Source organism: Amaranthus tricolor, chromosome 1 (genome assembly GCF_026212465.1).
Source record: "Amaranthus tricolor cultivar Red isolate AtriRed21 chromosome 1, ASM2621246v1, whole genome shotgun sequence".
NCBI lineage: Eukaryota > Viridiplantae > Streptophyta > Magnoliopsida > Caryophyllales > Amaranthaceae > Amaranthus > Amaranthus tricolor.
The window spans coordinates 2,911,176-2,923,955 of NC_080047.1; positions in this window are offsets into that span (position 1 = coordinate 2,911,176).

Here is a 12,780-nt window from a genome sequence, read left to right on the forward strand (position 1 = left end):
CGGTGGTGGTGGGTACTTATATTGGCATGGCATATGTTTTGCAACCCTTCCTTTCTATTGCCACGTTGGTTTTAGGTATTTTTCAAAAAAAAAATTAAAAAGGTTTAATTAGTACTCCCTGTTCATTAATGTTTTCTCATTTAAAATATTTCAACTAGACCTGGGAAAATTTGATCCGACCCGAAAATGAACCCGGGACCCGACCCGACAAAACCTGAACCCGACCGACCCGAAAGAGACTTAATCCGAAACATGACCGACCCGATAGTTACCCGACCGGAAACCGACCCGTTTTGACCGATTTAATATCAATTTTTAGATTAATTTCAATGTTAGAATTCATTTCAAATAAAATTTTAGTTTTCAAAGTATTTCAACATATTGAGTATATCACTTGAACCCTAAAACTCATCAATAGATCTCAAAAAACACGTATTTAACGTCTTTTTAGCCATCGTAATTATTTTTCTTTAAAAACAGGACGTTATAATCATCTTAATTGAATACATGTATCTTGTTAAATCAGTCAAATGAGTTTTTAATTCTTCTACATTTCATTAAGCAAATCAATATAATTTATACGAACGTTTCGCACGTTTGAATGAGCTTTTCAAAAAACGAATGTCGCTACCCTAAATTATAAAACGCGTATCTTATAAGACGAAATAAGTACTTAGTTAGTTGTATATCTTTCCAACATGAAAATTGTGAGATAATTTTAACGTCATTTTTATCTAACGTTACAATTATAATAAACAAAATAACTTTTATAAAGCGCGTATCTTACAAGTCTTTCAAAATAAGTATTAATTCCCCTATTTTTCTTGCACTTAAATGAACCTGACATACCAACTATTTTTTGAAAATCGTACATGTAATTTCTCTAATGATTTTTTTTAGACATTTTAATGATTTTTTTTTTATGTTGAATTAGTCGATTGGATATTCTAATGTTTTATGGTAACCCGTTGGGTCAATCCGAACCTACCCGAAACCCAGAGTAATCCGACCTGAAATTGACTTGATCCGAAACTGACCCGACCCGAAAATGACCCGACCGAAATTGATCCGACCCAAAACCCGACCGACCGACCGTTTTCCCAGGTCTAATTTCAACCTAAGGAGAGAGAAATTTAATTAATGTTTTTGATACATATTTAGAATATAAAATATATCTATCTAAGATCTCGTTAGATTCGTCTTAATGTATACTTTTTAATTATGTATTTTTTATAATTTTTTATTATGCGTATTTAGAGATATTAAAATTTAAAATTTGTATTAAAAATTGTATAAAAAGTAAATGGAAATAACATAAGCAAAGTGAGGGAGTACTCTTATCATACAATTATATTTGTTATCTTTTACTTTTTACTTAATGAAATGAAATGTATTCTTTTAAATACTTTTACTTTTATAATGATGATGAATTATGAATAACTAAAAATTATAAAAAATTAGACGATTCAAATAAAAGCGTACTTGATCATATTTTATATTATACAATAATCGCAAATCCGTAATATATAAAACAAGTTTGAACATAAATAGTTACAAAAATCATAATGTAAGTATATAACAATTATTTCAAAATAGGGGAAGATCTTGGTGAATATTTTTAAAAATAAAATCATAAGAGTATTTATTTAATTACCCTTATAATAAAATTTATAAAAATTATTTTCATATGTTATATTCAGAAATATCATCATTAATTAAATCATACTTCGTAAAATTATTGAGATATTTTTTTCAGATCATTTATATCTAGAGTTATACATAATTAAAAATTTATAAAAATTTAATATTATAAAAATATATGACAAGACAAATAAAATAAGATTCTAAATGACTATGTTTTTTCATATAATAATCGAAATATATAAATTATCATAAAATAATTAATAATACAAAAAGTGATTTGATACCGAAACGGTGCAATTGTTAGTTATGATTATGAATGTCATTTTTATTATTTAGGATAGGATTTTACATTTGGGTCGTGGGTAGTGTAAAGGGCACATGAAGAATATTGAGATGGGAAATCAACGGTTGGGGAAAGCATATCGAGTTTGGAGGGTGGTGATTGATTATTGACCGTTGATTTGGGTTTATTTATCTTTTATAAGAGGATAAAGAATATGAAAAGTGTAAAGTTGGTTGAAATTTTGTGAAGATGTGAAAAGAGTAACCGAAGACGTGGAATAAATACATGAGTAACTTTCGATTACGGTACTCCTACAGCATCTTCGATTTTAACTTATTTTTCTAACAAGTCTTTCGTAATTACGTAGAGCCATGCTTATATAAGTAACCAAAAATATTAAATTGTTGTAATTTTAGAGGAAATATTATTAAAATTGAAAAGGTGGTTTTAATAAAAAATTTGTCTTTAATTTTTTAATTTATTGATATTTTTTTATTTAAATCAAATAAATTCGAACTCTTCGGTTTAAATCACTACAGCATAATTTGTTTTTAATGGGATAAATTTAGTGATATTAATTTAAATATCGCTACTTTAAATTTTTAATAGTATATTTATAGAAGATTTAGTGACATTTATTAGACTCTTTAATAACATAATAAAAAATCACACTAAAGTTTTTTGCGACATAGGGTCTAGTAATATTTTTCATAAATGCTACTATAGACTATAATAATAATTACATATACCACTAAAGGCCAAATAAAGTGTCACTAAATCACTTTATAGTAGAACTTAAAATAAAAACCAATAATTATTACACTAAAACACATAAATCAGTGACATTTTTTTAATGCCACTGAATTCAATGTCACAAAAACTTAAATTTGATGTAGATGGAAAGGTGTTGAATTGAATCAAACTTAATCAGATCAGATTAGATTAGATTAAATTTGAAATCTGCCTAAATTTAGATAAAAAGGAAATAATAATAATAATAATAATAATAATGATGGAAGGAAGACTTCACTTTCACAGTGATGTAAACTACAAGGAGACATCTTGATATCTGGGTTTTATACCCCGCTCTAGTAGTCTGGTTGAAAACCATTTGACAATAAAAGTTATAACAATAATAATAATAAATAATAATAATAATAATCTTAGCTATCACTATCTATCATTAACTTTATACGAAATTAAATAAGAAAGGAAAATATAATTTTTAAAATGCCACATTTTGCTTGTTGTCTTTTAAAAATTCTACCTTTTGATTATTTTTTAAAAATTCAACATTTATATTGCGTTTACTTTTAAAGTATTGACCTTATTAAGTTACTTGAAAAATTCAGTAGTACACAAATTAAGAACTAAAAGGTCGGATTTTTAAAAAAAAATGCAGTATAAAGGTCAAATTTTTAAAAAATAATCGAAAGGTCAAATTTTTAAAAGACAACGAGCAAAAGATAGGATTTTTTAAATTAAATTTTCCAATAAGAATAGATATTTTCATTGGATAGGATTAAACAAGATCAATTTATATCAAATCAGAAATATAAAGATTAGATCACATCAAATAGAATCAGACTAGATTCATTCAGGTCAAATCTTAGATAATTCAAGATTGAATAAGATCATAGCAAATCAAAGAAAACATGGTTATAGTCCTTTCTATTCTAATCAAATATCTCATTTTATTTGTACTTGAATAAAAAATTATTAAAACTCTGTATTAGTAACATTCACAATGACACAAATCAAACAAAAATCACATTCAACTATAATTTAACCTATAGATTGAAGATAAAATACAACCTTTGTTAAATTAGGCTGGACTTATTGTGAATGCTAGCATATTATCGAGGAAAACACAAGGTGCACACTTCATAAACCAAGGAGATATTTGTCATTCCAAAATCATATGACAATGAGAAAAAAGTCTCCAATAGCTTATAAAATGTACATATCATTTTTAATTTATCGATGTGGGATAACTCATCTCAAAAACCATTAAATAACTAATTGGTGACTAGTATTAATGATCAAATAGGACATTAATAAGAATATGAACGGAGTACTAATAAAGTACATCAAATGATCAAATAATGTTTAAAAGAAATCGAAATAAATATTTATTTTTTATAAGGAAATGAATATTATCAAAATTCAGCAGCATCCCAACTTTTTAGGTACATCGAGTTCTAATAAGGTAATAAATAATGTTTTTAAAAGAAATGGAAATAAATATTTATTTTTTAGAAAAGGAAATAAATAAGAGAATTTATAAAAATGGAAATATATAAATAGAATTTTTAATAAAAAAGGGAATAAATACAAAACATAGAAATATAGAATAGAAAAAAAGTCTTTAAAGATAAAAGGAAATAATAAATAAGTAAAACAGAATAATTGACAAGTGCAAAAACAAATTAATTCTAAAATGAATGGAAATAAATAAATTTCATGTGAATAAATGGAAATAAATAATTTGATGCATTGGATTGTTTTGGTCTAATTATAGCGTGTATCATGCGTTATTCATCTTACCAAAAGTAATTTCTTCAAGTTAATTTAATTATATCAGAATTCTTAAATAAAATACATTTCATTTTTTCATTTTTAGATATGATCTTGCTAACGAATATCATAGGGAGTTGGTTAATCATTAATATAAATATAAATAATTTAAAATATTACAATACCACGTGTTGTAATATATTGAAGTTAATTTTTTAGTTTTATTTTATTATTTTCTATTCTTTCAAATGTATTATTATTCTCAATTACAAACTCTTTAAGGATGTTCGTTAGCTTTACCCAGTAGATTTTACAACATTTAATCCACTTCTGATCTATTACTTTATTTTTCTATGATTAAATGCATTTTATATTTATGTGTTAAGCTTGTCAATCACACTCGTTGGCAATGATTAGGTCCCATTTATAAAAATCATGAAGCAAAATAATACCCGATTCTTATTTGTCGCCACCCTTTTCATTTTATCGCCACCCCCCTCCTAATGAAATTACGAATTTGCCCCTAATCTTTAAAAATTTACAAATTTGCCATTGAGTTAATAACTTTTCATTTTCATTTTTTTTTAATTTTTTTTAATTATTCTTATTTATATTATTATTGTTATTATTATTATTATTACGGTTATTATTATTATTATAACAGTTATTATTATTACGGTTATTAATAATAATAATAATAATAATAATAATAAAATTAATAATAAAAATAATAATAATAAAAAAAAATTAAAAAAAAAAATACCAGTCGCACAAAACAGTCGCACGTTTTGTGCGACTTGTAATTTTTTAAAAATTTTTTTTTTTTATTATTATTATTATTAATATTGTGGTTGTTATTATTATTATTATTAAATTATTATTTTTGTTTTAATTATTATTGTTATAATTGATGTAAGAAAGAAAGCGTAAAATTTTATTATTAGAGGAAACCCAAAATTTGGCTAGATTATAGAAATTAGGAGTTTATAAATTACTCCAATACAGAAAACCTTAACCAAAACAAATGTTTTTGGGATGATGCAAAACTAATGCCCAAGACTCCTTTTATAAGGAGAAGAATAACAAGCCTTTGTTATTCTTCCGATGTGGGATAATGATAAACATTAATCTTCCAATGTGGGATAATGAAAAACATTAATATTTCAATGTGGGATAATGACAAACATCAATCTTCCAATGTGGGATTCAAGACATAACCTTACATTGGAAGATTGATGTTTGTCATTATCCCACATTGGAAGATTAATGTTTTTCATTATCCCATATTGGAAGATTAATGTTTATCATTATCCCACATCGGAAGAATAACAAAGGCTTGTTATTCTTCTCCTTATAAAAGGAGTCTTGGGCATTAGTTTTGCATCATCTCAAAAAAAATCTGTTTTGGCTAAGGTTTTATATATTGGAGTAATTTATAAACTCTTATTTTCTATAATCTAGCCAATATTTGTATTTTGGGTTTCTTCTAGTAATAAAATTTTTCTCTCCTCTGCATGTGGACTTAGTCGACACATTGTCGGTGAACCACGTAAATTCTGTGTGTTTTGTGTTTGTCAATTTTTATGCTTTCTTTCTTACATCAGTTATAACAATAATAATTAAAACAAAAATAATAATTTAATAATAATAATAACAACAACAATATTAATAATAATAATAATAATAATAAAATTAATAATAATAATCGTAATAATAATAATAATAATAATAATAAAATTAATAATAAAAAAAAAAAAATACTAGTCGCACAAAACGCGATTGCTTTGTGCGACTGTCAGTCGCACGTTTTGTGCGACTGATATATTTTTTTTAATTTTTTATTATTATTATTATTATTATTATTAATGTTATTATTATTATTATTATTATTATTAGTATTATTATTATTATTATTATTATTAATAACCGTAATAATAATAACCGTTATAATAATAATAATAATAATAATAATAATAATAACCGTAATAATAATAATAATAATAATAATAATAATAATAACTATGATAATAATAATAACAATAATAATATAAATAAAAATAATTTAAAAAAATTAAAAAAAAATGAAAATGAAAATTTATTAACTCAATGGCAAATTTGTAAATTTTTAAAAATCAGGGGCAAATTCGTAATTTCATTAGGAGAGGGGGTGGCGATAAAATGAAAAGGGTGGCGACAAATAATAATGCCCAAATAATATGGCATATGCAGGGTTCCAAGCGATTTATTAAGGTCAAGAATAACACTGAAATCAAATCAAATCAAATGCGAAAATTAAAGATTAAGATTGACTATAACTATCAATTTCAATGTTCTTTCAAGTTTTGTCTCAAAGTCATCTTCAATCTTCTTTGCTTTTTAAGTCTCCCAAACTTTAACTTTCTATCTTCATTACTGTTGGTTCGCTTCGACTCTGACTTTGTACATGACCAAACCAATTTAAATGATCCTCTATCATTATTTTTCAATATTTGCAACCCTTAAACCTTTTTTTTTATATCTTTGTTTTAAATTTCACCTTCAAGATATTTCCACTCATCCATCTTCCTACTATGGTCTTTCTACAAAACATAATGTTTAGATCCATATAATAGCCCTAGTCTAATGGTTGTTCAATGAAACTTACAATTTAGCTTCAAGGCATACTTCAATCACAATATTACAGTAGCCACTCATATTTTTTGTCGCTCACACTTAATTCTATGAGTTATAACTTGTTGGAAATCCCCACTACATTGAAATATGGACTCAATGTACTTGAAGCACGCACTTGGAGCGATTTCTTCTCTTATAGCTCAATAGTGCTTCCCCTTATCTCATAAGTGTTATAGTTACACTTCATGTACTCTATTTTACTCCCACTTAATTTAAAACCTTGTGACTCTAACTCTTGTCTTTATCGATCCCACTTATCATTTAGCCCTAGTCTAAGGTTTGAAACCCAATTAATAATGTTGTCGCATTGAAAAATTCTTAAACTTAACGAATACATGTTAGTATGTATAGGTAACTAGTTTAGTACAAAACAAAACATAATTTAATTTGTCCAACTTCAGTCCGTTATGAATACTTTTGTACTTATCAATTTGTCTATATATATCGAATAGGTTAAATGCGATAATTATATTTTTATTTTACTTTTCATATACCAAATGTACGTAAATTTTTAAGAGTTGAAACTTGATAAAATTAGGTGGGATCAAATGACCACAAGACTCGCCCTCGATCATGTATGATACCTCCGCGGTACTTGTTCTCATTTTTAGCGGATTAGGTTGATTTTGGTGCCTGTATAATTTCATTAATTTTATTTTAACATATTATAACATTTTAGGTCTCCATATACTTTTCTATAACTTCGCCTTAAATATTTTTTTAATCCTTGTTATCCATACATCTTTCCAACTAACTTTTGTTTTTTAATTATTTTAATGTTTATGTTCCTAATAATTTCTCCATCAATTTTATTGTTCAATAAAATACTCATACACTATCTAACTAGTTTTTTGGATTAAGGGATAGGCTGAAAGAAAGAAAAGACTAGGTGAAAATCAAACCTAAAACCTTTTTTTTTAAAGGTGGAACCTGCTCTAACAACGACAATACCAATTCTCCCACTATATGCCTAATTATTAATTGCATGTAACAAACCCATATTTGGCAAAGGGTTTATTTGGTCGAAATTAAAATATTTTGTTTCAGGAGACAAAGTTTGAACTTAATTTTCATCTAATAAACTTTTATCTATTAGAGACCTTAACATCAAGTCACTTGCTAATATGGTTGTACAAATGGCTCCCTTTCTGCTATTTTGGATATGGCTATACAATTGGAAACACACGTGCCAGCTAGCCAACCATGCTAAAAAATGACTTGATGTTTAGGTCACCAATTAGGTGAAATTCTGTTGGATGAAAATTAAGTTTAAAGTTCATGATTATGATTATCGTAGTGAATGACATTAAAAACTATTTTTGGCAAAATTTTGACTTATAAAATATAATTTTTTTCTTAATTTATCCTATATATATAAAAAAACCATATAGGAGTGCGAGCTTAACTGCTTAAAATTCTAATTTGACCCCTTAAAATTTTTTAATTATTAAATTAAATTAAATTAGTCACCTTACAAAAAGTGTTTAAAATCTGCCATTCCAACTTCCAAGTGAGTGATTAGCTATGATTGGGGAGTATTGTATGGGTAAGAATATTTTGTATTTGTTTTGAGTAATACTTCTATAAATTGACAGTGGATTGAGTTTTAGTCTATTTTCAAAAGTTAAAAAAAAAATAGGAGTAAAAAACATCATTTAATAAGTTTCCAATTTAATGTATATTCTTCATTGGATTCTTCTTTACGGACAGAAATTAAACAAAATTTAATGCAAAGATAGAATTTATTCTCCGCTTAATGTTATCATCTATGTTCCAAACTCAGCACTTTTATGTCGGTTTTATTTTACTGAAAGTATTTAACATTTTGATTCAAAATGATATTAAATGAACACGACAAAAACAGTACATGGGTCGTGTGACGTTGAAAATGGACTTCTATTATTCCATGTTTGTTTCGCGGGTGGGTTATGTTTAGGGATGGTCATGGCCTCATGGGGCGGGTCTGGCCAGACCCGGACCCTATTATTTTTTTAAATCCAAACCCGGATCTGGACCCTAAGGGTCTAAAATTTTCAGACCCAAATCCGGACTCTACAGATCTGACAAGGTCTAGGGTCCTTAATGGGTCTTATACAAATCCTCTTTGATTTGTTAAAATTGAACCTTTTTCGAGTTTTTTTGTATTTTTGTAAGCAACTTATTATCGTATTACAAACACTTATGTGAGTCCATGAAATTCAAATACAAAATAATTACTAGAACGTAAAAACACTTGTCTAAATACATAATTAAAAATCCAATATAAAAGACTAAATGAGAAACATAGTTTATATTCCATAACATTAAAAATTACAATCAATTTTGATCAATCTTCTTCAACTTCATCAAAATCCTAAAGGAAATATCAAATAAGTATAAGTTAGTTTTTCAATAAAGAAAAAGTAAATCAAAATAAATCCATTAAAGTTAAAGCGTACTAGTTGAATCGCATCTATTTGTTGTTCTTCATCAACATTCGAATCATCAATTACTGTGGAGCAAGCATAAGCATCTTCCGAAAAACCTTAGAAAAAGATTTTAAAAACAAAAACAAATTAAGATCACCAACCAAAAACAAAACCAATACTAAATCAGTAAAAGTTAGACTTTTACCTTTTATGTCTTCCATCATCCAATTTTGTAAACACATTAATGCTTCCACAGTTTGTGAATGAAGTCTTGAATGATAAGGGCTAATAACTCTTCCTTCGGTACTAAAAGCACTTTCTGAAGCAACGGAAGAAACAGGAATGTCAAGAATATCTTTCGCAATCTTTTGCAAAGTCGGATGCTTCGTATTTACTTTCCACCAATAAAGGACATCCAAATCCTCATCATCCGATAATGGTTCTTCCTCTAAATAAAAATCCAATTCACACCTATTCACCTTTCTAACCTTAGTTCTCTTAGATTGAGCAAATTCATCTTGTGCACCGTCTATAGAACTTGGTGCAGGTCGTTTCCTACTTTGCCCAACATCATTCACATTTTTCACAATATGACTTTTCCTTTGATATTCCACAACCAAATTATCAAGACACCTATGAACTCTTGCTAATTGCATATCAACCTCATTAACATCAAAAAACTTCCTAAAATAAAACTCCACACAATCCATTTTATTTCTCGGATCTAAGATAGTAGCAATAGCCAAAAGTTCACACATATTTTCCCAATACTTGTCAAATTTTTCAAGCATATTTTCTGTCATCAATCTAATAATTTCAACATCACTTTGTAACCACCTACCCATAGCAAGCTTAATCTCACAAACCCTTCGGAAAAAAAGATTGATAGTGATAAACTTTCTTCCAGAAAAAGCATTAGTTGTACTGTAAAAAATTTCTAACTTATCACAAACAAGCTCAGCTAATTCCCAATCCTTATCACTAGGAACAACAAAATTCATCTTTTTATTCACTCGCCTTAACCTTGAAAACACATCTTTAAACGGCAAAACACTTTTAAGCATCAAGTAGGTTGAATTCCATCTTGTTTTACAATCAAGACTAGGCCTTTTAATGTTAACTAAGTCCAAAAAACGACAAGCCTCCTCAAAATTTTCAATTCTTTTAGGAGTTGACATCCAAAAAGACACACAATCACGAACTTTTTCAATTGCAGAACTAATAACCCCTAATCCATCCTGAACTATTAGGTTCAATATGTGAGCACTACAACGTAAATGCAAAAGATCACCCTCAAGCATCAAAGAACTTTTCTCAAACTTATTCATTAAAATCTTCATCATTGCATCATTAGTAGTGGCATTATCAACAACAACAGCAGAAATTTTATTTTCTAAATAATATTGAGACGTACATTGTGATTGTGCCACTGATTTGGACGTAAATTGTGATTGATTTTCATCCATTATCTATACGAATACGACTATACGACAATAAATCTAAATTTAAACACCTATTCAATCAATAGATTTCATATCAAAATCATAACAACAAATCTAAATTTGTTTTCAAATCAAATCAAATGAAGAAAACAATACTACCCCAAAATTAAATTTATATCAGAGAAAAAAAGAGATGAATAAGAGATTAAGAGGGCATACAGTGATAAAGGCAATCAATACAGCGATCCAGAAGAACAGAAAGGGTGATGGCTGGCAAGTCAATACAAACACTGGAATCACTGGTATCTGGAGTCAATGGCGAGTCAATACAAACACTGGAGTCAATACACCAAATTAAACTGGAATGGCAAGGACTAGAGGTCGTCAATGGCGATGGCTAGAATTACCCAGTACCCAAACTAAAGAAAAATTAAACAAAACCAAAGAAATGGAGTACCTGGAGTCTCCACTGAAGTGGAGTACATGGCTGGCGATGGCGATGGTGATGACGCAGAGGCGGAGGACTACAGCACGAGGTTAGAGGAGAAGAGAAACTCGAAAGAAAAATTAGGGTTTTCGACTTTTCGAGGCTGCTTGCCTAATTTACTGGATTTGAGATTTGAGAATGAGATGTAGAATGCGCCACGCGGCCCACGCCATTCATAAATCAGAATTCAGAAATTTAAAATATAATATTTAAAAGTTTAGGGTCCGGGTTCGGGTCTTCACCTTAGGACCCGGGTCCGGGTCTTCACATTAGGACCCGGACCCGTCAAAATTTTTTTAGATCCAGACCCGGATTCGAATCCGACGGGTCTCAAAAATTAAGACCCAGACCCTTATAAAAGGGGCGGGTCCGGGGCAGGTCCAACAGGGTCTTGGACCCATGACTATCCCTAGTTATGTTGCTTGACAAATAACTACTTTTTAGATGGGTTGTGCCACATTGGAAATTTGAAAATGGGGCGAACCATAATTATTTCTTAGTGGTATTTGGTTTGATCAAAAATATAAGTTTCCAAAATAATTTCTTCATAAAATTACATTATGTCTAGAAATCTTTTAAATTTTAGAATTATTAAAGAGTACTATTTTAAAGGAATATATAGATTATTTCTCAGTTCTCCCCATAACATTGACTAATGCTTAAGTAATCAATTTTTACTACTAGTATTTTTGTTGACCACTTTTTAAATAATAGTTGTCTTAGAAAAATGATTATTTAAATTAATGTTTTACTTGATCTTTGATTTTTGATTTTTTTTATTAGTCAAACATTTAAAGAGATGTTAGTTTAAATTCAAAATCAAAAAACTGCCATAAATAGCTATTTCATTAAAGTAGTGGTTTTCTACACATTTTTTTCAAATAAAATGGCCAATTGACAACATCTAATAACCAAATATTTAATTGTTATCTAATAAGTCATTACTTCAAACAGGTCAAACAACAACTATCTATCATTTGCTGAAAGTCGGTCACGAGGAAAGAGGCAAAGAAGCACAATGGACAGGAGTGGGCGCTCTGAGAGAACAAAAATGTACTTTTCTCTGATTTTAAAAAAAATGTCTTACAAATGCTCAATTAAAATTCTCAAGAAAATATATTCTCTCAATTAAAAAATATTATTTTTCAAAAAAGTCTTAAAATTAATTCTCACCCAATATTTTCTTTCCTTCGACTTATCCTACAACCTTAAAAACTATATTTTCCTCACTAATTTCCTTTTCTTGCAAATTGTGGAGGGCAAACCAAATAAGGAAAACAAAGGAAAACATTGCCTTCCTCAGATAACCCTTTAACTCTTAAGGAT